Below are 26,166 nucleotides of genomic sequence, written 5' to 3' on the forward strand. Positions count from 1 at the left end.
ATAGAAAACAAAAATATCTTTGCCCCAGTCAGGTTTCCCAGAAGGTAGTCTCTGTACTGGAGTGTAGGCCATAGAATGTGTATTAAAGGGTACCCTTGGGATCACTGTCTGCAGGAGGGAGTGGAAGGAAGAAATTTGGGCAGAAAGAGAAATTGGGCTGTCATCCAGGACCACCCACAGCTGGAGCTGACCCCCACAGGGTGCTCTGCAGCTAGAATGCCCCTTCAGAAGTGTCCAGATTTGAACGGAGTTGGCCATGCCTTTGTCTCTCTCTCCCTCTCAATAATCAGTTAACTGAATTCAGGCTGCCCCCACGGAAGGGTGAGATCCTCGGGGGTGGAGGAAGAGAGACAACTCTCTGCAGCTCAGGCAGTCGTTGGAAGACCTCAGTGCCAAAGATCCATGTCAACAGCCTTGACGACGCCTAGAACAAAGGGTTCTTCATTGCAAGGACGTCCATAGCACATCACCCTGTCCTCTGTGGTCTTCTGCATTTGGGAGCAGGCCCTGGCTCTTCTGAAATACCTGGGTAGCCCTCTCAAATATCCTGCTGGCTCTGGCAATCAGCCAATTTGCTCACTGTTCAGCCATTTTCTGGTCCCTATTTCATAAACTACTTTTTTCTTCCTAACCTGTGATGAGTTTTTATGGACCCATCCACACATGCTCATTATTTCCCCTTTGGCCTGTGCACAGATTTAGTTGTCGGATGGAAATCTATACTCAAAAATTCAGCCCATGGCAATGGAATGGGGCAGGGCTAATTGAGGTGGAATTGAATCCAGGACCTGACCTCATGAATGTACCTCTTAGACCAAGAAAATGACCTCATTTGCCTTATGAAATTAGGCTTTCCACTTGCCAGCAGAGGAGTGAGGACCATTCAACCATCTACTATATTTATACATGTAGCTTATAAAGTCCTGCAAATTTAGGCAACAATCCATCGGCTCTCCATTTGAGCATAACAAAATCAATGCCTCATTATCAATTAATAACAAAACAAATCAATACATGCTTAAGTGTGTTAACTATGCAAACAAATTAGCAGAATATGAAATGCCAGCTAATTCTTCCGCTCTGGCTTGCTTTATAAAATCAGAGACTGCATTAAAACACATACACCCGCACACACGTGTGTGGGACCAAAAATTTACCGTCATGTACCAGAAACTAAAATACCAAAAATTAGACACAATATTAGGCTCTTGCTGGCGTCTTCCTTTAGAGAAAACAGAGGGTAAAGAAAGCAAAGAAGAGGAGAAAAAGGAAGTTCATTAATTTTAAAAAATAATGAAAATCAACAAAAGATGTCCTGGTGACTGCACCAGGCAAAAGAAAGAGGACAGATTACATTGTTCTCTAAAGACATACCTAAAAAAATAAAATAAAATATAAAATATAAAATAAAATAAATAAAAACATTCCAGAGATCCTAAGTGAGGCGGGAAGAACAAATTTAACTTTAATTGTGCACCTGTTGATTACTGCTGATTTGGATCAATTCTAATTCTTTGAAATTGAAGCAAGAAAAATTATTGCTTGCAAATTCTATGTCGAGACTCTCAAAGCCTAGAAGGTATCGATACTTCTCTGGCAACTTAACTCCTTTTTTCTCTAGGATTGGGTAAAATACCAGCTAGGTCACAGTATTTAAAGAGCAGAATGGAAGATATATTAAAGAACATATCGTTGCCTAGATGCTTTCATCATCTTTAGCAGTTAGAATCAACACCTCCACATATATCCAAGTATTTCTGATACCGCATTTTTTAATATCAGATTCTGGAGATACTGGAAATCCATTTGAACCAAGTCACCTGTCTCTGAAGCAAAAGATATCACCCTGGAAGTTATAAAGTTAGCATCCAAATGACTATGGCTTGAAAAGGGAAATGAAATCTTACATGATATAATTTCAGATACTCTGGAAGTATCTAATCCCACAAGCTGAAAATGTGTGAATTCCATTACAAGAGGTTCACAAGCTAAGATTTTGTCCCTGACAAGATTGTTAATCCCCTAGAGGACTACCCCCCCACACTGGTCATCACTTTTGATACCATAGGATAAATTATCGCATGGCATCTAGATAGAGGCACTAGGGATATAAGGTAGGACAGGGAGCTTACCTGGCTCAGAGAACGACTTCGGTGCACCAGACACTGAGGGAAACATTGCGACTAGCCTGGTTCTTTCTCCTAGCTTTGCAGTTGCACCCCAGTATTTCAACTGCTGGCTTCTTGCTTATCTCTTCCATTACTCTGTGACCTTTCTGAAGTCAAGGACTTTTTTTAAACCTGAATTTTCCTAGCATAGTGCCCGGTTACAGGAAATTCTCAATGAACCATTGTAGAAGGAAGAAGTAACAGAAATGATGAACACCTTCCGCTCCAGCCGACACACAGGCATGTGCACACACACACACGTGTGCACACACGTGCACACACAGACTTTTGGGTATTTAGATGAGAGAATTGAGGTTCAGCGTTCAAGGGACTGATGCAAGGACACTCAGCTTGTTGGCAGTTCTGATTATAATGCAAAGTCTTCTCCTTTGGAGTCCAGTGTTCTTTCAAAAACACGAGCTCTTCTGTCCTCTACAATCATTTTGAGATCTGGCGAATTCTTTCACTGTCTTCTTTCACATGGACCTGAAGAAGACAACCTTACACTAAAATTACTCTACTCCACTCAAATGCGTAACAACAGATCCATTTCTATTCTGAAATTAATACAAGCCATTGCTGTGTGAAAATAGTTCTCATTGAATTCTCCAGCACAGAAAAGTAAGAGTTGTTATGAAACTGTTTCTGCTTTAAAACTAAAGATTTTGTAGGAACTCCAAGAAATTGTTACCTATCTAATAATAGGATACTTGTTCCTCTCTACAAGGAAATCGGGAAAATATGCTTTCCTGTGGAGGGCCTCTGTGACACAAACATACTAACAAGGAGATTAGATGCTTTGCAAACTTCTTTAGTGAAGAGACTGCTCTTTTTTTTTTTAATGGGCATTTCTGTTTCCTAGCAACTGGAAAGTTCTACACTAATCTATATCTGCCTTCTTATGGGAATAGATCAACTCAGGTGCTATTTATGGCACTTGTGCTTTGGATAAAAAGGAGAAAGACAACCTAAAAGGAATGTATCATTTTGCTTTGATCCCGAGTGTTGGTTTAAACTATATGGTCCCGATTCAACTTTCTAAAGTTTGTTAATTACAACATTGAAACAACGGTAGGGGAAGAAAACTTTTTCCCTCTTCCCTTTTAGGTTCTTTGGCTCATCTAATAATTCAATTGACATAAGACAAGATTCACAGGAGTAATAGAAATTTAATTTTGTACATATAGGAGCTCACGAAAACATGAGACTCAAAGAAGTGACCAGAACAAGCAGCTTTTATAACTTTTAGACAAATAATATGTTTGTGAAGAATTGGTAAGACAAAGAAGTTTGTACTTGGGGTAGCATATTAGTGAAGAAGTAACAAGGTCTGTTTATTCAGCCTTCTCAGCCCTGAATTCCATGTCTTTGGTAATAAACATATCTCTTTACCTCCTGGAACAATGAGGGTGCCTTTCACATGAGAGATTTATTTCTTACTTTGAGGGAGACAAAACAGGGTCCGAGTGTCCTTTTAGCCCTGTTTCTTCAGTAATTTTAATTTAAAATAACCAATATGGCAAACTGACACATTTGGAGGCCATCAACCCCTAAACCAGAACAGATGATAAAAGTATTCTATAGTTATTACATAAGAAAGATGTGTGTGTGTGTGTGTGTGTGTATTTAATCTGAACTAGTATAGCTATTTGTTTCAAAACCCACTCCAGCTTTAGAAAGCATTTTCTGAAATTGTGTACTTGGAAAACATGTGCAGGCCACGGAATGCATGACTCCTAATTTCTCAATCCCTGTTACTAAAGAAATGTGAGCATGGGAAATCACAATTGGTTTATTTATGCAAATCTTGGAGCAGAAGTCATAGAACTAGAATGTCAGGACCACCGTTTGTCAAAATCCATCTCTCATCAAGCCTGGCACCCTTTCCGTATGCCAGATCTCCTCAAAATATCTCACTAACAATAGAGCTACAAATTTCCATCTGAAATTCATTCAGGATATGCAGTTCAAACTTGCACAAATTTAGACATTACACAATGTGCTAGGGATGCAGTTTGAATCAGAAGCTTACAACCATTACATATGTATTGTAGGGGAATAATATTATGACATGATTGATGATTTTGATAGGACTAAAATACTTCTTTCTGAATTAAAATTAGGCTTATTGCCAGTAATGTTTCTTCATTATCATCCTGTTGAGGAAAAAACAACTTTTGTCTTCTCCCTTCTAGGTTCTCTGGTTGGCCTAAAAATTCGATTGATTTAAGACAGACTAACAACAGGGAAAAATGCGAATTTAATTTTGTGCATACAACAACCCCAACATACGAGCCTCCTGGACAGTTGGGGCTCACGTGACTTCCTGAGTGAGGGCGATGGGGGTAAGGGTCTGGGTCTTCGAAGAAGAGGAAGACAATTCACCGGAAAACAGGAAGAGCAAATTTCATTCAATTGAATACCATGGAATCTTTACCTACTATGTGAGGGAATCTGTCATATGTGTGTTCCGGGGTGTACTCAGACATATTAGATAAGACCTCACTAATGATTAAATCAGAATGTAACTGAAGCTAATTTTTATTTTATTTTATTTTATTTTATTTAAAGAATTTTTTTAATGTTTATTTTTGAGGGAGAGAAAGGGAGAGAGAGGGAGAGAGGGGCAGAGAGACAGGGAGACACAGAATCTGAAGCAGGCTCCAAGCTCTGAGCTGTCAGCACAGAAACTAACATGGGGCTAGAACCCACGAACCGTGAGATCATGACCTGAGCCAAAGTTGGACACTTAATCGACTGAGCCACCCAGGTGCCCCAAAGCTGATTTTTAAAACCTACCATCTGCTAATCATGAGTCGCTTAGTCATTCATTTGTCCCTTTCACGTAGACTGAGTACCACATACAGTATATCTTTCCTGGGCCTATGGAAAGAAACAAGACTCGAGGGCTTACAATAAAGGGGTGTGATGTCTGTGTAAGGAAGTATTTGACAATGTTACATGAGAAATGTTGTACAAGAGGTATAAACAGATGCTTAGGAACCTTGAAGAGGAACAGTCAAACTGGATTCACAAGAACTCTATGTTATTTTGCAAGGCAGGCTGTTAACAGGGAGTCATAATTGCAGTTACAGTGGCCTCCTGTGGTCATGAGGTATTTTTACAAAGTGATAGCCTTTAGTTACTCTCAAAAAAGTCTTACAGCTTATTCACATACATTTTGGTAGTTACTGGGATTACCAGTAACTTTGGTAGGTTTGGTCTGTCTGGGACGTGAGGAGTGGCTGAGGAAGTAGGCCAGAATATCTTTCTTCCTTATCACTTCTGTTGACCTAGAATGTTTGCTTTCAAAGATTTCGGATATCCAGCTGAGGAGAGGAAGAAAAACTGACCATGGTTGTTCTTTTCAAGACAAGCCAATTCTTTCTGGGTGCACATCCTTATTTCAGTACATTATGATTTTCCTTCCATTCTGGTTTTTCATTTCATTTCCTTAAACCAACTGATTTTATAATAACACTTTATAAAAAAAAAAATATATATATATGGCAGACATATTCATAAAAATTATCAACCTTAATATTTTATTATTTTATTTTATTTTATTTTATTTTATTTTATTTTATTTTTCAACCTAATTATTTTAAAACCAGCAAACAAGTACGAAGCTAAGAGAGGGCAAGAAGACAATACTCGAGAGACTCAGATATTTATCTTTCAAAAATCCAACTGGGTTTGATGGAAAGGCCCTATTCAAAATGAATTTCCTAGGGTATCATTTCAAAGAAACAACATCTCAAACTACCCTCGATCCTGTCAAATCAGAAACCAAAGTCAGTAATCATTGCCATTTATCTTTGTGTATTTCCATGGGAAAGGAAAGAAAGCAGAAGGGAAACAATAAATGTCTCTATAAGTGATGACAATATCCTCATGCTGGCAAATTATTTCAAAGCAGAAAAAAAGAGAAAGATATGTAGTCTTATTTTGAGTCAAATGGGTAATTTATTTTTAAAGTTTGATGTCCACTGTTTACAAAGAAAAATCACATTTTTTCCCATCTTAGAAGTTTTTAAATAAAAAGTTCACATCAGAAATATCCAGGGGCTATTTATTCTATTAATACGTATAATTTATAAATTCCAAACTCAAACTTATTTATTTGTTTCTGCTGCAAGATAGAATAGTATCTAAAGGACATATTTCTCAAGGTATTCAAATACCAGGTATGTAGGTCCTGAAAAAAAATATCCCACATTCTGTTATTTTTATATAAACAGGCGTCTGTTTTCCCTGACCCAGTACAGGTTATACAGCACAGCAGAATTGATTATTTAACGAGTCACAGCACAGTAACGTAATATTATGTGGCCAATAAAATGACAAACAAAATTAATTACTAAGCGTCTGATAGGCGATTCTGCTCCAGAGGGCAAAGTGGCCTATAAATGGGAGATTTGCCTATGGCCTCACCTACTGTGGGTCATTTCGTTAACCAGGCACAAATCTGCTCTCAGCGTTCACAACATACAGACATTCACATGACAGCTCCCTCCACCCCAGGAGCCTCTGTCCCCTGGAGGTAAACACATATTCTCTGGGTAGCTTTGCCTTCTCATTCCCCCCAAAAGCAATAGAAACCCCACTACCCTGGTTTCACATTTAGTTTGAGAAACTGTCCGTGATGAAATTTTAGACGAAATTCCATTGCAAATAGGAAAATGAACCTCATGCCTCCTATCTGAAATGGAAGGTATTTCTACTTCCTGTCCTGACAAGGAGCAACATTACATTCGTAAACTTTCGGCATCAAAGGTTCTCCTGAAGTTTTGTAACTCTGATCATTCTCACTATGACCCCAACATTGGCCTTGAATTTTCCCATCTAAAGTTTGGTTAAGATTCAGTCACATAGGCTTCTATTCATACGACAAAAAAAAAAAAAGATATCTGAAATGTTTATCCCATTGAAGGTGCATAAATCCTGACCAGGATCAGCTGCAATGAGAGAACAATCTTGGGGTGACCAGCTAGCGAGTGGGGGCTGGGACTTTTCTCTCCTTTCCCTGGACTGTGAACTCTAGCGGCTCTGACAAACCATAGTATATGTTCCCCAGATGTTTGTGTCTTCTGGAAGACAAACATCGTGCTGTGATCAATTTAAATACCTGTGCGCATCTCAAAGTCTGGCGTCTGTGCCGTGAAAGAAATAAAAATTAGTCCTCACGTAGTACAGCGTAGGGCCTGGTCACCAGGGACTTCTTCGCTGAAAGAATAAGTTTGCAAAGAATCGGATTGTTAAGCAGTCAACGTGATGACAGCGAACGAAAAACTCTTGAGACTCCGATTACATTTTCTGAGCCAAGCCACAGCCCTGACATGCCAGCAGCTGGTGGTTCTTTCGGGCACCCAGCCTGGTGTGAATAGAAAGTGACAGCAGTGTGCTACATGTCACATTTGAATGAACAGCTCCCGTGACAGGAAGACTTTTCTTGTCAACACGATAACTGTGGCTCTGTGAGAGCCCACGTTATGTGTTATTTTTCCCTGGGGGGAAGTCGGAGGCTGATAAATAGACTCCATCCAATGAGGTCAACGCGTATGTATTAAGCGGCTGCTGTTGCCAGGCGCGCCTTGGTTACCCCTTGAGATCAGGCACTTACTCTCAGGGAGCTTTCATTCCCGGGGAGAAGTGGGGGAGAAGGGCACCAGAGAGAAATCAGATCCACAACTAAGATCATCTGGAATCGTGGCATGAGCTATGAACGAAGCAGAAATGAAAGGGCGAGGAGACAGAAAGACTGGAATGCGTTGAACACCACGGTCAGGAGAAGGCGGCCAAGATGAGATGAGAAGGATCCGTGGAGCTGCGGTGGGAAGATCAAAGAAAGGAACGTTCTAGGAGGGAAAAGAGCAGGGCAAGGTCGCTATGATAGCAAATTTTGGAGAGTTGGTGAAACAGGCTGGCGTAGGTGTTCCTGCACAATATACATAACATAGTATGTGACTGCATAGATGAGACATGTATGCCATTATATGCAAGTACATATACACATTAGATATGATATGATATGTGATTATGTACACATAATATACATAAGCCAAAGGAATGTCCCTGAAATACATTGATCGGCCAAACAACCTGTGTCTTCCAGTAGGTTCGAATGCATAGTATTATTTTTTTTTAATGTTTATTTAGTTTTGAGAGAGAGAGAGAGAGACAGAGTGTGAGCAGGGGAGGGGCAGAGAGAGAGGGAAACACAGAATCCAAAGCAGGCTCCATTCCCTGAGCTGTCAGCACAGAGCCCAACACAGGGTTCGAACTCGCAAACTATGAGACCATGACCTGAGCTGAAGTCGGACCCTTAACCTCCTGGGCCACCCAGGCGCCCCTAAAGGAAGGTATATTATTAAGAAAACAGGTATAAGTACTTGGGTTACGTTTAGTTCTTAGTTATTTATTACATCTCCTTTTTGTTTAGCCCACACTCTTCAGGAGCTGACTTCTTCTAGGACAAAATGCTTCAGTTCCCTCTCGCCCGCACCTCCCTTTCCTTCCAGTACTCTCAGGAAATGAAAATATACCCCAGCAGATCTGGAGGAGAGTTGCCAAATAAATACCATTTATTCTATTTTTATATCTAACTTCGCTTAGGAGTAGCCAGCCTAGTTACGGGCCGCTCTCCCCACCGGCGGACGCGATGACCTGCTGTACAGTCTTACTACATTTATGCTGGTGACGAAATTTCAGACGGTCCGTGAATCATCTGCTATTTCCCACATATCTATTTTAGACTTGCCAAGGGAAAAGCAGTGCTGAAATATGTTGTTCTAGCAGTGCTTTTTCCAAATGGCATATGCCACATAATCTCCCATGCCACAACAGGAAATCCTGGACATTTTTTTTTTTTTTTAATCACAGCAGCATCCATGGCTATCAATAGAGTTACCGAAGCAGTATTTAGCAACAGGGTATTACACTAACCAGAAGCAAGCAATATTGGGTGCCAGCAACTAACATTCAGCGGTATTTTGAGAATGTTGAGAGAGACGGAACTTTCTCCAGCGTGCGATGCCCAATTGATGCTTCACGGCAAGATCGAGACCTCTCTGTCCTCTGCTTCGGCGGCCCGTTGTTAGAGCGCTTGAAACATACCGGGCTTTGAGACCAGGCTTCTAGCGTTTCCAGAACCCATGTTTCATTTTGAAGACTCAGTTGCGAGCCCAGCTCATTATTTGTAGACATTTGTTTTGTTCGTGGCAAATTAGGCTCACAGACTGAGATTATTTTTGCCAGCCATCTAACACAGGTTCACCGCGGGCATTAGAGTTTACAAGAATATTTCACAAGCCACTGGCATACGGAATAACGTCTCTTAATAAGCCAACAAAGAAATAGCACACTCCAAAGGAGCGATAGGTTAACCGCGCCGCTGTGCCAGGCAGAGGGGAAACGGAAGAAAGAAAATCCCAAATTAGCTGAGGCGTGCCTTTCCGGGGTACCTCTTCTCTGAAGGGTCACTTTGCCAACCAAGAGCGGACGACCAGCTGCCCGTCGCGAAGCCAAGACCCACGTGGCGAGAGGAGGATGCTAGGGTATCCACCGTGCGGGGCTTGGCAGGCAAGATGGTCCCCTCCATGGGGCCTCTGCATGGTTTTCACTGTTGCCAGAGGGAATAGCCTTGCCAAGGCAGGAGCTGAAGTCCCAAGGTCTTCGAAGTGCTTTTTATATCAGCCAACGGTAGCCTTGCCCAGACTGATCACCCTCACGAGTTCTTGGTATTTAAAGTTCCGGTGTCCATTACCTCATCGTCACGCTTCACATTCTTATGGGTAAAGCACTCAGTAGCACAACAATGTTGACCACATCATCGTGACGCAGCCTTCTCAGTGTGAACGAATTCACCCCCAGGAAAAACGACTTCACTTAAGCTGGAAAACAGGTGACTCCGAAATCATAACAACGCAATACGCAACCACATTGCCATTCAACAAGGAAGTTTTTTTTTTTTTTTAAATGGAAGTTTTAAGGAACATATCATGTCATGACCTCGTCACGTAATAGTCAACTTGCCATTTTTTTCCGAAGGTGAGTGATTTTAATTTGAAAAATGTGGCCCTGAGCCCAACTGGCACTTTTCTAATCATTAGCTTATATTGCGTGTGTGTGTGTCTGTGTGTGTGTATGCGTGTGCAACAAAGGACGGCTTCCAAGGACCAGGAGAAGGGCGGAGCCTGGTACCTTCTGGATGACAGACGCTTCAGACAATAAACTAGTGACAGGTGCTATGTAGGCTTCATATTGATCTCACAGAGTGAGAGGAACCCAGTGGACAAACATGATTGCATGAACTCTTACTGACTGTACGTAAGACCTGGTATTTTAAACCTATGGCATCAAAACAATAATCTGGGATACTTGGACAATTGCATATACTTTGACTGTCATTCTCTTTGTTTCTAGAGAATCTAGACACTTTTACTTATGCGTGGTAAGCTCCGGCAACATCTTTGTGCGGGGGGCAGCCCCATCGTGGGCTTGGGGAGAGGTGGAGGACCTGCCCACGTCAGCATACACCCGTGCCGTCATTAAGGATTCTTGATAGAGTTACCGCGCGCTTGCGCAGACAGAGCAGGTTTATGTCTCTTGTGTAGCTGATACGACGCAGGCAAAGTTATTGTGGTGTTGGGGTATGTGAGCATGACATGGACAATGAGGTGGCCCGCATCAGGGCAGGCACGCAAGCCGTGGCCACTTAGCATTTGTAGTGGGATCGCAGCGAATGTTACTTTTGGAGGTGTGGTATAATGAGAGCAGTGTTAGCGACGGAAAATTCCCGACGTCTAAGTCTTGGGGTGAACAGATGATTTTACTCTTTAGACTCGAAACCTAGAAATATGAAATACTAAGTAAGCGATTAGAAATATTTTTAAGTCTCTTGAGAAATCTTTTTCTTTGGAAAGCCTGCTACTAATTTTGCATTTTATATTAAAGAATAGTGCTCCTCGGTAATATTTATTACGCTGAGTATTAATGTTAATTCATCTTGGCTTGTTTGATGAGAGTATATATTTCTCACTCAGCTTAAATGGTGCAGTTTTAAGACTAATGGGCAAGAATATTTATCATTTTTATTTCTTTAATGCTATTTACATTTTTCTTTGATGGATTGTAAGTTCATGTCCATTCTTTTTACTAGGGTGTTGGTCAAAATACGCATATAAGAGACTCTGAAGAATAAATCCTTTTTTGATCATTTTAGTATAAATATTTTCCTAAATTGTCATTTGCTTATGATATTATAGAACCATGGTTGTTTTAACATTTTTATGTGATGAAATACATTATGCTTTTTCCTTATATTTTTGGTAATATACTTGAGCTTTATACATGTGCATGTTGAAGCAATGATGAACTTTACAATAAAATTTGGAAAGCTCTACAAAAAAGAAAAGAACGTGTTTATAAAACATAAGAACAACTCATGTAAATGTGATAGATACCAGATTGGATGGGATATCGATGGAAAATATCTTGGGAAAAAAAGAGAAAATGGGGTGCAATAAATCCCAACCAGGGAAGAAGCGAAAGGGAGGAGACATTTTAGAAGAACAAAAAAGAACATTCTGATTCCAGGGAAGAGGTGAAGTCAGCAAGTGAGAAAGCAAAATTCTTGGGAAGAGTGTATTCAAGAAGGAGAGTCAGTCATTTAGAGTGTCATATAATACAGGGCTGCTGAGAAAAACAAAGATTGAGGAAAAGGCACTCGAATTGATCTGCTATTTGTAAAACTCTCACCTGCCACTCCAATGATCCAGTTTTTTCATGATAAGCCCTAGCTAATGACTCAAACTATCATCTGCAAAGCAACAGGGGGATGTGGAGAATCCCATTTAATACAGTTAAGAAACTGACATTTATCACTCCATTCCCTGCAATGCAGAATTTGCTAGAATAAAATATCCTGACATGGGGAAGATTGTGGAAATAGGAACATTGGCTATGAACATTCAAAATGTGACATTTGTTCAAGAAGTTGTCATAACATTTTATAGATCTCTACTTTTAAAAATGCAATTCCAAGAAGCATTCTCCCAGAATAAGGACATCTCCTACAACAGCATCAGTTGTAAAGTACAATTTCTATTTGGGGAAACTATGTGGATATCCGCCCTGGGGAAAGAATCAGCCTGTGCCTTCCTTGCCGACTTGTGCATGTACCTATGCCTTCCCCTCTGCGCCACCCACTCCTGCATGACCCTCCCCATGGATAGAAGGCACCGTTTCATATTTTACCTAATTCTCCACATCCAACTTCTGCAAAAAATCGACCACCATCGCGACTCTTTATGTCCTCAATGCCTTAGACGCCTTTAAAATCTGGTTTATGTCTCTGACCCTCTACCCAACTGCTTTTTCGGTTTTCTTCACCATTTTTTCCCCAACAAAACTCAATGATTTTAATTTTTCCGTCTGTAACATTATCCTGTGCAGCACTTGACCTACAAATGATTTCTTGCCTTGGCTGCTGTGAGGTGAGAATTTTCTTACGCTCCTCTCCAATTGCACCTTCTATCTTTTGGTGGATCCAAACCCATTTTCATCCCCTGATAGTGCCAGTCTTTTCCAAGGTTATGAATTTTAACTCCTTTCCCTCTCTCTCCATACATTCCACCTTCACCCAATTGGCAATCTTATGTACTACAAAGATTTAAATCGTGGTTGTACTATCACATGTATGTTATGTCTCAAGAAAAAGCTATAAGAAAAGATGGCCAAATATGTTTTAAGGATTTGCTTCCAGGGGCATTTGCTTCTCTGTGTACTCCTAAGTTTAGCACCTGGCTTGCTGCATGCACATTTCTTATCCTCGTTTTTATCCATTTCCTGGAGACCATCACAACCCAAGGAAGAAAGCTTCCTCGTTTGTGGATTCATGATAGTTTTTCTGATGGCTGAGTGACCAGTAACAACATCCCGTCCCCCAAGGAGAGCAAAATAATGACTGAGCGTTTGCTATTAGAGTCAAGAGAAAAGACGTTCGGTGATTTTTAAGAGAAATATCAAGCTATGGTAGTAGACGAGTCACATTTTTCTATTTTACAGTAATTTTTATCTAGATATCAGGACTAGTCATTAGCATCAGGGAATTTTCTTTCTGCCAGACGTCTCTGGCGTGATACTGACAAATCCTCAGGATCCAACCTCCTAACTCAGGGTTGCCTACCAGTCACCCGGTAAGTGTTCCTCATTATAAGACTTCCTTGCGCTAGATCTGTTCCCATTGCCAAAAGCACAGCTTTGTCTTCATTTAGTCACACTTGGAATTGAGATGCTTTTGTAAGAAAAGACATCTGACCTCTTACTGACATCTAGAAAACTACCTAGTTCTATTATCAGAACGCTGAATGATGGCTTCTAAGTTGGGTTACTTGGAGAAATGTTTATGAAAAGTAGCTCATGTCACCCATCTTGTGTTGATTTTATTCGTCCAATGCTACATATGTTCACTTTACCTGGAATGCCGCTAGCCATTTTCAAAGGTTCTCTGTGGATCACTCTCTGCTTCCTACCTATCTTTTGCTTTCCCGACTGTTTAAGTTGACACATTTCCATCATGTTGCCAAAAATAACCACTTAAATGAAGGCACATTCAAAATCAAGGTCACCGCCGACCCTTCCCCTTCCATCCCTTCCTCCCAGAAACTAATCATCTACATTTTTCTCCTATATTATATCTCCTTTACTGAATATTGTTATCAGCACCTTACCGTGCTTTGAAACATCACCATTGCCTTTGATTTCCGATCTCCTATTTGTATCTACCCTGGACGTACTTCTCCCGTGATGCCCATCATGGTTCAAGTCCTCGATACCTGCACCCAACAGTGCAGGAACCCTGTTCGCTGGGCTCCAGCTTCTAATTTCTATCAAATTAATCATCCAACTCACTAGAGCCAGCAGAATCTTCCTAAATCACTGTTCTGTGTGTATTCCATTCCTGCTCTACAGCCTTTATTGGCTTCTTTTGGAGTTACTAAAACCTAAAGTAGTAGGAAAGGAATAATTAAAATGCAGACTCAATCAGACAGAGCCACGTTTGAATCCTACATATACCACCTTTTAGATTTGTGACTGGCCTGAATTCCTTCACTGTTAATACTGTAACAATATTCCTTACTGAGTGTTCGGTACACAATATGGCGTATGTTAAGACATTAATATTATTATTGTTATTATTATTATTACTATATCTTATTTATCAGAATATTGAAGACATCTGGTGATTTGACCCCAGACAGAGTTTTTAATTTGCACACCCTCAATAAATCTTTGAACCAAACAGATTCCCAGATAGTTTCTCAACAGGCATTGCACTTTATCATTTCCATTATTTTCTTGCTACTCTGTTTTCCTAATATGCACTTCAAGTGTCCACTCATCAAAGTCAACTAATTTTTTCAAATCCAGATTCGTGGCCATCACCTTTAAGAGTCCACTTTCCCTCTTCTGGTAAGAACAAAATTGATAATACCTACAATATACCTAAGATTAATCAAACAGTTTCAACCTGCCATACTATGGCTTAAGGACTTTACATATATTGCAACATAACCTCCCTCTCTTGGATTCTCCTACCTAGCTTTGAGCACTCCAACTCCTCTTAGGTACCAGGCGTAGAATGAGATTTCTAAATTACCGTGCAGATCATGGCATCTTCCTGCTCAAAATCTTTTGCTGGATCCCAGTTATACCCCCAAAGTAATGCTCGAATTCCTCGGCTGCGGATTCAAAACTACTACTCACTGCTCCGAATGTCCTCTGGCCACCTTGAACATACACACAGGCACGTCTCTCAATTTCAGCCGTGTGCTACGTGCTCGTTTTGCTTGCCCGATGCAGAGTCCCTGCCATGCCGCCTCCCCTACCCAGGCACTCTCCCCACTCCACCACCCCGTCTTCCTGCCTGTCTTTGGAAACCACTTCAAGTCCTGCCCCCGAACCGTCTTCAGTAGCTACAATCCCCAGTGATCTCACTCACTGAATATGCAAGCACTGTCTGCATCACTCATTTGGAAACTAACAATACAAGGAGCTTTCAGTGTGTGTGTGTTTTCTTTTTTTGGTATTTGTTTCTTACTTCTGGAAATAACTCAAGAGATTTTCAAGGACAAGGAATATGTCTTATGCTTCTGTGTCTAATCCGGATGCTATTTTAGGTCTGATGACATGGTGGGTCCTCATTTCCTCTTTACGCTGCCTTTGCTTGTGTTACCTTTTCTCCCCTTGGCTAAGCAAAGAGCTGGAAGGTCCCAGGGAAAGGGAATCTGGTATTGACCAAAGGAGCTACAGATCTGCTTTGAGACATAAAGAAGACTGTTTTTGAATCCCGCACTAGACAACAATCTTGAAAGCTGAGTTTTGTTGAAAGGGAGCTACACGTTCATCCATGGTCCTGCTAATTACCTCCTATTTAATGGACCAAATGGTAGGCTTTGCTAACTTCATCGTAGACTCGAGGAAGGAAAAACTTCAGCCAGACCTGAGGAGGAGATAGAAAGCGTACACCTTCAGGTGTGGGGGTGGCTGAGAAAGGACTGGCTGGAGACTCCCCAGGAGAAAGTAGGGCTGAGGTATGGAGATGCTGCTCTTCCCTCTCTAGCGCAAGTCCCGGGGATGGGGGGCGGGGGCGGGCGAAGGTGCGGGCCAGTCGTGGTGGGTTTGTTATGTGCCACCCAGAAATGCAGTCCCCTTAACAGAGCTCGAATGTGCAGCCTGGCCAGGCTCCCCTCAACGTGTCAGCAGAGTCAACCCTACAGGGGGGCTCAAGTCATCGGAAGGCTGGTTCACTGGCCTCTTCACAGGGCAGGAAGACCCCAACAGGTGGGAGGGGGCAGTGGAGGCCCATCACCCATTTCTCTCTAACTCCAGCCCGATGAATTCATGGTAGCTGGACCTCTTACACAGTGGCTCATGTGTGAAGGAGGGAGGGAGGGAGAGCGGGAGATGGAGAGAGAGACAGAAAGAGAGAGGGAGATGGAGAAAGGATAAGAAAGAGAGCAGAGGTGGAAACAGTGTCCCCTTGGGCTGGCCAGCCTGAAAAGTAAGGTGTCAACTTACCAGACAAGAGTTATTAAGGATGACGCATCTGCAGTGGAAGAAGGTTAAATCCCGAGGTTTGCGGAAGGAATCTCAAAGAATCTGTAGATCTGCTTTGAAGCCACAACAGCAGGTATGCGGTTTAGACAGAGACCTGAAAACCGAGGAAGACCACTGACCACTGCGCATTCATGGATCTCGCAGGTGACACCACACCATGGCGACCTTGCACCAATGTGGATGGGACATTGCTTCCCTTGTGACAGCACAGCCTGACCGGACAGAGAAAACACATCAGTCCCCTGTGGGGCGGAAAGGATCCTGAAGTTCTCCAAAGCCTCTCAGTTGATGCTCCCAGTAGCTGTGTGTGGGGGGCGGGGGAGGAGGAGTAGAATAGACAAGAAGGAAACGTCTTCAAGGTTGACTTCAAACCAGAGATAAGTGAGAGTTGCAATCACATGTTGTCACCTACAAGACGTAAAATGTGCAGGGACCCGCGCGAGAGGAAGGCCGTGTCCTGAGCAAGTCACGGTCAGAGGAGTCAGCAGAGATCAGGAAAGGGAAGCAGATCAGAAGAGCTGCTTGGTGGATCCCAACAGCACCCACCCCCAAACCAACAAGACGTCCCCCCTCGAGTGCCCTGAGCCCACACTACCACTTTCTCACCAGACCCCATTTTGGAGAGAAGGTGGAAGAGACAGAACTGGGAAAGACTGAGCCTTAACTAAGGGGCCACGTTATCTGACTGACATCATCCCTGACGTCAAATGTCAAATCACTTGTGCGAAGGGACCTGTGAACATGGAAAGCGACCACGAGGCTGTCTTAATCCCTCCAGCACCCATCGGGGGCGCATACATCAGGGGGCTTACGAGAGAGACTAATCAAGTGGAGAATATGAAAAGCTACACCGTATCTCCTTGGGGCATATAAGTTAACGTAAGTAGATTTTTGACAGAGGCATGGATACATCCCCAGTACAACATGCTCTGAATGTCGTGCATTTAGAATGGATTCAATAAATATGTATTAAGTCGGTCCTTAAAGGATTCTGCAAACGCAGAGGATTCCGAAAAGTGCTCCAACAGCGAACAGACATCACAAGCCTCAAACCCGGGACGTGTTTAGCAAGGTCGGCAGACAAGTCTTCGGGCTTCAGAGCTCTCACTCATCTAACAGAGGACGTGGCACGAGACTAGATGGCTCACGGGTTAGATCATTTACACGATGACCTGCATGGCGGCGGGGGAGGGGGCAGGGGGTCAGAGGTACGTTCCTGCCCCCTTCTTGGGCTTGGGAGATGCACAGTGTTGCTTCCGCTGACAGTTTTGCTTCCTGGCTTCTGCAAACCAGCCCTGCGCCGGGGCTGCAGCTGGTCTGGCTTCTGTCCACCTGCTCACGCGGCCACTTAGCGACGCGGACCTCCAGCCACGAGCACCAGGCTGCTAAACTCTAGCTACCCGGCTTCCAAATCGTGAATGTTAATTTTTCACTCTCATGAAGGGAGGCTTGAACTTCCTCATAAAGGAGCTGGCTTCACATTCTCGGGGACCAGGGAAGAATGACCAGCACCTCTGAGGTCCTGACACCGGCCTTGCGTCTCAAAGTAGGAAAACGTCCCTGGCTCCTTTAAACCTGACACGGAGACCCTAACTCTTTGCGTGTGTGCTGCTTGTAAAATACACTCCCCAGCAGCTTTGATTTCCTCCAGGTAAGTACTTGCCACTTCCACATCTCCCCTCCCTCACCCCCTTTGTAGAGAATTTCAGATGGCATTGCTGTTAATTGTCAGCAAAATGGATCCATAGTGGCCCGGGAGAGGAGGGAGGCCATAGAGGCCGGCGTGGGTTGGAAAAGCTGGGAAGACGAGAAGTCAGACGCAGGACGTTTTCCCCGCTCCTGCTCACCGCCGGTGACCCCGGACGGCAACGATCAGACGGTGGCTGCAGGTGCATGTGTGCGAGGGGAGCCCCGGCTCCTCAGAGCCTACCCACAAACCTCCGAAGCAAAGTGAAGAATCGAACATCTCGTTCAGAGGGGTTTCCAGGTCCTTTTCTTAGGCCGTGGAGGCCTCGTTCGCCCACACCGTCCAGGCTGCGCCCGAGACCCTGGTCCACTCTTTTGGCCGTGCTGGAGTGGCTCATAAACCCCAGCGTCTTTTGCAATGTATTTCTTACAGTGTTGGTGCCCACTAGAGTTTTAGCGTGACGTTGACTAGGTGACTGTTGCGCTCAGAATTCACCCGACTCACTCAGCATGTATTTTTTTTTTTATGTCTTCTTTATTCTTGAGAGAGAGAGAGAGAGTGAGAGCAGGTGAGGGGCAGAGAGAGAGGGGGACAGAGGATTCAAAGTGGGCTCCACGCTGACAGCGGTAAACCTGACGCAGGGCTCGAGCTCCTGAACTGTGAGGTCATGACCCGAGCCGAGATCAAGAGTCTGACGCTCAACTGACTGAGCCACCCAAGCGCCCAGACTCAGCATGTATTTTAAAAGGTTTCGGTAAACGTCAGGGAGAATATTTACATGCAAGGTAATCGTCTGTAATCTTGGAAACCAAAATGGATATAGCAGACTATGGATTGAGATGATGGGACGAGACAGGGAGGAGAGGTGGAGATACACAAGCATCTTCCGGGTCTGATGGGAAGAATTATAATTACCTGAAGAATGCTAGCTCTCCTTCCCCAAAACGCTAGACCATCACAGGACAGGAGGACAGAGGCAATGTCACCGAACACAGAGGGCCCAAAGACAAACAACTAGAACATTTGCGCCAGTGGCCAGAAAGAAATAAAGATAAAGAGAGAGAGAGAAAAAAAAAAAAAAAAAACAGTGTGAGAAATTAGTACGCTAATAGAAGTTTGGGCTAGAATCCAACATGGGCAGACTGTCTCCCCCCACTGCTGTCCCCTATCAATTATTCTTTCTAAGATCAACTCCGTGGCGAAGAGCTTAGTGACGGAAAGTCAATCCAAACTTGAAGAGTGGAAGGAGAGTGGATCACTTTCTAAAATGATTTCCCATTGACTTGGGGCCTCAGAAAGAGCCGCAGAGATCTTAAAAATCCAGGTAGACTAGGAAAACAGTGGAAACGGTTAATTATGCATATCAAAACCTGTAGCTGACAACGTGATTGTATTTATACCGTACAGGTTCCTCGAGCTTAATTCCTCTTGTATAATTTCAGGGTCTTTTTGGACTGAAAATAAACATCAGGCCACTTCAAAGACACACACTTGGGCATCATGGAAGGGGGGGGGGGTCATCCTCTGTCAATGGTTCTTTACGTCTTATTGGTCAGTAACCTCTCTCCAACCAGAAGTTAAGATCTTTGAGGGCAAATGTTTTGGGCGTTTCTTTATGCCCCAGATTACCCACAAGAGCACCCTGCAGATAGACATAATGATATTCAGTTGATGTCCTTTAAAGTAATAGCCTCAGGCAGGGTTTATTACCTGCCATTTTCGGGAAAATGGAAAGAACTGACGATGTATAATGAAGGTCATCCCCTAATCCCCATTCAGGGCGAGGAGGAAAGAGAGGGTCAGACTCTGCAAATGTTTAATTTGTGTCAGGATCGGGTAGCCTCTATCAATGTAATTTCATGCAAAATAAGATTGGTGTCTGAACACTGAATAATTCATATGTAACTTACATAAATATATTTCCATTTGTGCTGAATTGTGCATATTTAGGTTAACTTGGGTTTTTGGTACTTATCCCCTAAAAAGACACTCTTATTAAATTAAGCATAAATGTGTTATTTTAAAATGGACTTACTGTTCCATAGGAAAAGGTTTGCTGTGTCATTTTGTAACCATGGACTTAGCCAGACTGCATAATTTAGATGGCTATATGCAGCCACCATATCATTGCTTTATAGTCTGATGACACAAGTCCCCCACAACAAATGAGGCACAGTTCATTTCTGATACGGGAAAAAAAAATGACTTTTATTTCAAGAGGTTGGTCTTACATTGTTTAAAGATATTTCCTGTCTCCTTTTCCCTATTTTTAACATTATTCAGAAACAATTTACATGCCCAAACATTTACCTCCTTAAAAATATACAAGCCTGTGTTTCTTCCTGCACCCACGGAGTAGTGTGACCATCACAAAATCCAAGTTGTTTTCCTTTTTTTTTTTCTTTAAAAAACATTTCCTTAATGTTTATTTGTTTTTGAGAGAGAGAGAGCAAGCAGAGGAGGGGCAGAGAGAGAGAGGGAGACACAGAATCCGAAGCAGGCTCCAGGCTCTGAGCCGTCAGCACAGAGCCCGATGCGGGGATTAAACTCACAAACCATGAGATCATGACCTGAACCAGTCAGATGCTTAACCAACTGAGCCACCCAGGGACCCCTTAAAAAATTTTCTTTTCAAGGTTTACAAGTTGTTTTCGTTTTCATCACCCCCAGAAAGGAAACCCCATACCTCCCTCGTGTCCCTCCCATTTCTCCTACCCGTCAGCCCCACACGACCCAAATCTACTTCCTGTCTCGAGCCCCAGTTGGCACCGCAGATAAAGGGTGTCCTGCAATTTACGATCTCTTGTGTCTTGCCTCCATCACTCAGCGTAATGTTTTTGGGGCTCGCTCATGTTGTATGAATCAGAACTTCACCCGTCTGGGGCACCTGGGTGGCTCAGCTGGTTCAGCGCCCGACTTCAGCGCGGGTCAGGATCACGCTCCAGTGTTCGAGCCCCGCCTCGGGCTCTGTATCGACAGCTCGGAGCCTGCGTCCTGCTTCAGATCCTGTGTCTTCCTCTCTCTCTCTGCCCCTCCCCTGCTCACACTCTGGCTCTCTCTCCCTCTCTCAAGAATACACAAACACTAAAAAAATAAACAAAAAGAGCTTTATTCTTTTGATTGCAAATACGACATCACTGTATGGATATACCACATTTGTCAACCGCTCATCAATTCAGGGACATGCCGATGCTTTGAGCTTTCTGTCTAAATCTTGCGTATTCTAAAGAGATGCGTTTCCGAACATTTCTGAAGCCTACTTTTGCTTTAACACTTTGGGGCGTGTGAAAGTCAGCATCTTCTTCGCGATCCAACACAGCAGTCTGCCCAGCTCCTTGGCAGGGCAATCGCACCAGACCCTGCGCGGTTACTATAAAGATGGGCTTCCTTTCCTTCCCGTACATTCAGTGACATGATCAACATAACTTCCTTTTTTTTTTTCTTTCTCTCATTCACTGGTTGGATCCGTTTCACCAATAGTCGTCACAGTGTGATGGAATAAAAATAAATACTTCCCCAGATTTAACACAAGAGCCCTGTACGGCAGCTAGAAAAATCGGTTTCTCTTCAATTCCGTTCCTGCCTGCTGGGGAAAACAAGCATTGTCTTCATTTTCTCCAGACCTAGGGTTGATTTCTAGCAGAGTGACCTGGCTCATACTCTGCCCTAAGGAGGGAGAAACTTCACGAAGAAGCAGCAGTTCCTACAACGTAAACAGGCACCAAACAACCAAAAGAAAAACCAAAACTGACAAAACCCTCATTGCTATGCATTTTGTTTGCTAGCTATGCTTTTTGAATTTCTTAACTGCTCACATTTTCTTTGTCTAGACATGGGATTTTTAATGCATATGCACACACAGACACACAAACTCTAACTGTTCAGTTCAATTAATAAAATACATTTTAGATTCTCCTTCCTTCCTTCCTTCCTTCCTTCCTTCCTTCCTTCCTTCCTTTTCCTCTCTCTCTCTGTCCCTGGGCATCGTATGAATTGAGACCTCACTATGTTTTAATTATTGCTTGTTTTGGGGAGTGGGGCGTCCTTCTGGTAAGTGAGATGAACACAGGAAAGCAACTTGGGTGGGCTGCAGGAAACAAGGGACACACTAAAAAGCTGAACGGCCTGGATTTATGAAGAGGTATTTGAGAGTACATATATGGCGTGCCTTTCCAACCCAGTAACAGGCTTAGGTGCTGTTGCATTTATCAGAAAAATAAAATGCAATAAAATGGCCAAACATAAGATAAACTTCTACCCCACGTGTAAGAGAGATCCAGATATCAGCAATCTATGATTAGTATGGAGATTCCCACAACTTATTCAGGACCACGCTGTGGTTGTTCCACACAACCATCCCAGAACTTGTTTCTATACTTCAGATCAACTCATGACACAAGATGGCTACTGGATTTCTAGCCATTACAACTATTATCCCAGCTTCAGGATGAGAAAGATAAAGGACAAAAGGAGGCACACTCTATACGGTTCAGCCTCTTTTAAACTCGTCTTTCTTGATGTCGTAAACAATGCTTTCACCTACATTGAATTAGCTAAAAGTTTCTCACGTAGATTCATATCTACTTGGAAGGGAATGGAGAAGATAGTCCCTTAGCTGACTTCACACTTGCCCCTTTTTAAAACTGGGTGGTGTTGTGAACGAGCCAGTGGAGCATGTATAGGGGGCAGCCTCAGCTGTGCCCATCTCCTCAAGTATGGACAGACAGAACCCAGGACCCGTCTGACTCCCCAGAGACTGTGGTTTTGGAATCTCTGTCCATTGATAGCAACATGGACACGGTGTCTGGAGCCTACGAGCGTGAGTGATGGCAAGAGTAAGGCCCAGTCCCCAGCTCTGGGACAGTGAGCATTGGCCCGGGAACGATGGCAGGATAGATCATGACTGAAAATGTGTGGGCACGTGGTAAACAACACAGACAAAACATCTCATGGGTTTGTCTGCAAGTGCACCGAGAAATCAAGAGACATTCTGAAAGATGAAAAAGGGAATGAGACCCACCACCAAAGCCAGCCAGGGTCCAGCTCTTGGAATGTGGGTGTGACTTGTAATGGGACCCCACCCCATATCACACGCTGGCGGGGTCTGGACAAGGTCATTGAACCAGTCTATTCGAGCGGCTCCAAACCCTTCGATTATGTTCGTGCCTCTGTCAGAAAAAACAATAGAGCAACCACTCGCAACCTACGCGTTAGAAAGTACTCATGAAACATGTGTCCTACGATAGATATACTTGATATTACAAATTGCATGCAAAATTGAAAATTTTAAATAATGGCATTGAAAACAAATATTAAGAGAAGCTCTAATGCTTCCTGCCCCAACACCAGTGAATTATCTCACACGACGGTTGCCGTGAGCCTTCCCACCTAAGAGACCACAGACAAAGTTACCTTGAGGGTTGGATCAATTCAACACACAGTAGACATTCTGCTAGGATCCTCAATAAAAAATCAATAACATGGTTTCTGATCTTAAAATAGTTCAAGTCCGTTTGTGGAGACAGAAATATTGACAAACGATTATAATAATTATAATTCAGCGATAAACACAACAATCACGTCGTGCCGGGTTTTAAAAGAGTGATGACTACACATGACAGAATCAAAAAGCTTCACGAAGGATATCATGTTATAGGATACAATGAAGAAGGAAGTTGTCTCACTGAGGCAACTGACTCCAGAGAAATGTCACTGGTTGGGGCATTCTAAAGATCGTGATCATTAAGCATAGAAATATCCCAAATCATGATGTGATTCTCTGAGCTCCCTAACATAACACTGTATACCCAAGTGCAAGATACACTTGCATACCAAGTGCAAGATACCCAAGATACATAGGGGCTAGAAAGGTCATGCTCATTATAGATTCAAACAAACAAAGTTGAGGACTCTGATTCATTGATCCGTTCATACTTTTATTGCCCGCATGCCTTCACATGTTCATTTACATTTATTCACTGGACAAATAGATGTTGGACGTCTCTTACGTTGCAGACGTTGTTCTAGATGCTGGGATTTAAGAGGTGAGCAAGACAAAATGCCTGCCCTTGGGAGACTTCTATTTCGACGGGGAAAACAGCAAAAGAAGGATGAATACACATATGGTATGGCAGGTGGTGAGATGTTCTCGGAATAAATGTAAAGAATCAGGAGACAGTGATCAGGAGGGGAGTAGAGAGGAGGATTCTCTGAAGAGGAATTTGAGCACTTGCCTACACAAAATGGGGACCCGGGATCTGCCACATTTGGTCACAAAACCAAGGAAGGCATCCTGTGGGACCAACCAAGTTTGGGTCAGATGCGCAAGTCTGCTGGCCTGGAACTCCTCGGCTTCCGGACCTCATGTGGAGGGGTCTTTAACTCCAGGGACGAAGGGAACCCCCTGCTGGGGTGGGTGCCCATGGAGGGGAGCAGAGTCCCCTGGGCTGCGGCAGGGACATGCCGGGAGGGGGAGGTGGGGTGGGGGGAGGAGCAGAGCAAGTGAAAGGGAGATAATTTGCTGCGGATGAAAGACCTAGGATTTCCGTTCTCATGATGATTTCAGAGGCATTTCTCGCCCCCGTTTGGTGGATTCGGACAAAAGCTGTTAGCGACTCGGAAGACGAGCTCGCTGAGACTGGCAGGTCCCTGTTTACGAATAGCTTCTATTCCACACCATCTGCTCATGAGCCAGTGGAGTCACACATCGCAGAAGCAGTAGGAGCCGAGCCCCATGCACATAATTCTTCTGTTCCGACTACTTCGAATGCCCGCAGCCTGTTCACACACAAGGCCACACTACGTCAAACAGCCCCCAAAAGCCATTGTGAGGGACCATAGCCATGCTAACAAAAGAATAAAAAAAGGAATCTATACTTTTTTTTTTTTTTTTCATAAGAACAGCTTCCAACATCTTTCTTTCTCGTCAGCTCCTGGGCTGTGGGAATCTAGAAAAATCCCGGTTCCAAACACTGATTTTCATCTCAGTAGTTTTATTTTGAAATAAGCTTAGATTTCCCAAACAGTTGCAAAAAAAAAAAATAGTCCAGTTCCTGGCTCCCCTTGAGCCAGTGTCTTCTGACATTAACATCTTACATGACCAGAGTGCATTTATCAGAAATTGGAAACTAACTGATACAACCTCACAGAGGTGTGGGCTTTTGTTCAGATTTCCCAGTTTTTCCCACTAACATCTTTCTTCTTTTCCAGGATGCCAACCAGAACCCCGTTTTGCATTACTCGTGTGGCCTCTTTAGAATGCCCTAACCCAGGGCATTTCTCTGTCTTTCCGGGGTTTTTGTGATCCGGAGTCTTTTGAAGAGTGCTTACCAGGTGTTTTGGAGAATATCCCCCAATGTGGGTCTACTTCATGCTTTCTCCTAGACGTTGGGCGGAGGTTACGATTTGGGATAAGAATGACGCGGGGGTGACGTGCTCCTCTCCTCGAATCGTATCAGGAGGCGAGAATGATATCGACAGGACAGATAACCGTGATGGTCATGTTGCGTGCCCGCTTAATGTTGTCTCCTCTAACAGTTACTACTTTTCTCTTTGCGTCGTCTGTTCCTGAGCAGAGAGTCTCTAAATACAGCCCACATTCAAGGCGAGCGGAGGAAAGCTCTCCGTTTTGGAGAATTTATGGTCAGACGTGTTAAAACCGCCACAGTGGTTGATAAATATTTGGGGAAAGTAGCTGGAGTGCGTGTAGGTGTCTAGTTTCCCCTTCAAGTTCTGTCCACAAAGGTCAGCATTCATCACTGATACTGCCTAGAGCAGTTATGACAGCACTTTCTCTTTCTAACTTGTATCCTGTATTCATGAACTTGGACTGTTCGTCAGGGAGATTAGTCGCTTCTTCACTTATGTATTTATCTGTTCATTCCCTCATATTTTTTTGCATTCATTCACTCAATCATTGACGTATATAAGTACGGATCTATTTTTTTTTAATTCTTTGTGTTATAATCCAATACATTTCGGATCGTTTCTGTCCATTTATGTTTTTGCTCAAATTGGTCCAGCTTTGGCCACTTGGGAACACTTTTCACGTTGGCTCCTATACGCTTCTGTCATGTTCCGCATCCATATATATGGCTCGTCTTCTGAATTTTCTGCTCCAGCCTTAGAATCTATCCTTTCTCCAGGGAGCCTTAAAAACAAGTGGTGAATGTTAGAAAATGACAGTTAGAA

At 43.2% G+C, this 26,166-nt stretch overlaps 1 protein-coding gene across 1 annotated transcript in view; it reads right to left on the reverse strand.

The window, feature by feature from the left end:
- The window catches only part of CBLN2 (cerebellin 2 precursor), a 93,734-nt gene extending 78,665 nt beyond the window's left edge, over positions 1 to 15,069 (reverse strand). Inside the window, exon 1 of the mRNA XM_045457607.1 lies at positions 14,937 to 15,069. The gene's annotated coding sequence lies outside the window, so the exon portion shown is untranslated. The remainder of the gene's footprint in view (positions 1 to 14,936) is intronic.
- Positions 15,070 to 26,166: the final 11,097 nt, after the last annotated feature.

This window comes from Leopardus geoffroyi, chromosome D3 (assembly GCF_018350155.1).
Source record: "Leopardus geoffroyi isolate Oge1 chromosome D3, O.geoffroyi_Oge1_pat1.0, whole genome shotgun sequence".
Classification (NCBI taxonomy): domain Eukaryota; kingdom Metazoa; phylum Chordata; class Mammalia; order Carnivora; family Felidae; genus Leopardus; species Leopardus geoffroyi.